The sequence below is a fragment of the Mustela nigripes genome, unplaced genomic scaffold, assembly GCF_022355385.1.
Source record: "Mustela nigripes isolate SB6536 unplaced genomic scaffold, MUSNIG.SB6536 HiC_scaffold_4861, whole genome shotgun sequence".
NCBI classification, from domain to species: Eukaryota; Metazoa; Chordata; class Mammalia; order Carnivora; family Mustelidae; genus Mustela; species Mustela nigripes.
Genome location: NW_026744267.1, coordinates 1 through 2,669, shown reverse-complemented (window position 1 = coordinate 2,669; position 2,669 = coordinate 1). Strand labels below are relative to the sequence as shown.

At 44.1% G+C, this 2,669-nt stretch overlaps 1 pseudogene; it reads left to right on the top strand.

Moving 5' to 3' along the window:
- The first annotated feature begins 436 nt into the window (after nucleotides 1-436).
- LOC132009111 (H/ACA ribonucleoprotein complex non-core subunit NAF1-like) lies at nucleotides 437-1,659 on the top strand (annotated as a pseudogene).
- The last annotated feature ends 1,010 nt before the right edge of the window (nucleotides 1,660-2,669 follow it).

Below are 2,669 nucleotides of genomic sequence, written 5' to 3'. Positions count from 1 at the left end.
CAAAACAAAGGTGCCTCTGAGAATTCCTTAAGGAACTCGCAAGGTTTGGAGCATGCTGATGTCCACCCAGAGGTCAGCTGCACAGTGCATGTGACAGTGGGCCCTGTCCCAGCACCCTCTGAGTAGGCGATCCACTCTAATGTCTGAGATTCCAAGTTAAGTGAGGAGGCATCACTCCCACCAAAGCCCTGAGCTATATAAAGGCAAAGGACTCACACACAAGGAAAAAGATATTCTTATAGACACTTGGAGAAATTTTATTACACTCATTAATTAACAATGAGTAAATAAGAAATTAAACAAAAAGCAAGTGCAGAGTAGACTCCTCTGGAAGTGCCCCTGTGTAAGCAGCGGGGACATGTCTCCAGGCAGGTCCCCCCCAATTACCCTAGAAACACAGGAAATCTGGCACAGATGCGGTTACAAACTGCACAGTTCTACCTTTTTCCTAGCGAGCTGTGAGCCTGTCTGAGGGCCCTCTGGCGCAACACCATGGTAGTAGTTCAGGCCACCGCAGCTCAGCAGGAAACTCTGAAATTTAATGGCACCAGTTCCGGGGATGGCCAAGGTGAGGCTGTGCAGTCTTGGAGCTGTACACCTGTCCCAGGGTCAGGGCCGCACTGCAGTCAGATGAGGTGTCCCAGGACAGCAGACAGGACGTGAAGGTTAAGCCTGCCAAGAAGCAGCCAACTGAATTCATGCCACAGTCAAGGCCAGGAACTCCACTCGGAGGGAACTCCATCCGGAGGGAACTCCACCCGCAGAGCTGGCAGGGACCCCTGACTCTCTCTAGAGACTAAGGACTCAGATTCGGACTTGGACAGTGCAACAGATTCAGATAGTTCAAGCACCTCCTCATTCTCATCACTTTCTCTTGTATATCACTTCCTCTGCTGCTGTCAGGTGAAGATGATTGACAAACTGAGAAGGAAAATAAAAATTTTCCTCTTAAAACAAAGGATGAGTTACTTCTTAAGCTACCTTCTGTTGAAGAACTCACTATTATTCTGCCTGACGATACTGTTTTAAAGATGGTTTCAAGTATTGTTTTTTTTTTAAGATTTTATTTATTTATGTGACAGAGAACACAAGTAGCAGAGAGGCAGGCAGAGAGAGAGAGAGAGAGAGAAGCAGGCTCTGCACTGAGCAGAGAGCCCGATGCGGGGCTCAATCCCAGGGTCCTGGGATTATGACCTGGGCCAAGGCAGAGGCTTTAACGCGCTGAGCCACCCAGACGCCCCGGTTTCAAGTATTATTGAGCACTTAGTAGTAATTCCATCTATGATTAACCTACCTCCAGTTAATATAACTGTAATTATTTTTTGAGACTAATTTTTTTATTATTTTTTTATTAATTTTTTATTTTTTATAAACATATATTTTTATCCCCAGGTCTACAGGTCTGTGAAGTGTGTAAACCTGGTGATTCAGAGACTAATTTTTAAAAGCAATCAACAGGCAGTGGGAAATATATTTGACATATTTGAACCTGTTGCACATCCATTTATGTGTCACGGTTTAATTCTTCAAAGCACATTGAGAGTAAGGTATGAAAATAAAGGACACTATGCATTTTGCTCCGTCATTGAATGACTTCACTCAGTACATATTCACAGAAATGTCCAGAGTGTCTCAATCACATTCCTCAGTCCCTGCGAAGTCAGTGAATCATTTGCAGAGATTACATGTGACCTGAAACAATTTACTCACTCTCTCAGTCCCATGTAGGTCAGGCCCATCCAAGGTCAAGGCTGAAATGGGCAAATCCTGTGGGGAGGGATGTGAGTGCCAAGTTGTGGGAAAAGGCCTGGAGAATTAGCACTTTGGCGTTCACCTTGAAAGCATCAAGGGAGAGAGGCCTGGGGCAGAAAAAGCAAGGGAGACCCTGACCAACCCTGAGAGCCTGATTGGAATCAGCCTCTGTCAGAGTCTGTCTGAGAAATTTATCTGCAGAGGCTGGTCTGTATGCTGAAACTACGAGGCCAGGATCCTATTCCTGCTGACCTTCACCAAATAATCAGGCCTACCATTCACCAGGTGTCATTTCACTCTGAACGTTATGTACTTTATTTTAATAAATAATTTACTCTAATCCTCAGAGAAGAGTCTTTCCTCATTTTAAATTTCAGAGACAGAAGTTCAACAATAGGAGAGCAGGTGTCAAGGGTCATTTGGTTGTGTGGCCAAATCCTACAGGAGTCAGATCCACCTGGCTCAGATGAGCTCTAAACAGAGGGCATCAGATTGGGAGCACCAGCAATAGGAGTGCTCCAGAGATCAGGCAGACAGGAGGGGAGACAGAAATCATATTCAAACTTCTACTATAAAAAAGGGAACTTCTATTAGAAAGCTTTGAACTTAACTCTCTTAACATGTTGCTTGAATTTCTTTTTATAATCTGTATAATGTCTGTAGACATTTATTTTTTTTTTAATTTTTTATTTTTATAAACATATATTTTTATCCCCAGGGGTACAGGTCTGTGAATCACCAGGTTTACACACTTCACAGCACTCACCAAATCACATACCCTCCCCAATGTCCATAATCCCACCCCCTTCTCCCAAACCCCCTCCCCCCGGCAACCCTCAGTTTGTTTTGTGAGATTAAGAGTCACTTATGGTTTGTCTCCCTCCCAATCCCATCTTGTTTCATTTATTCTTCTACCC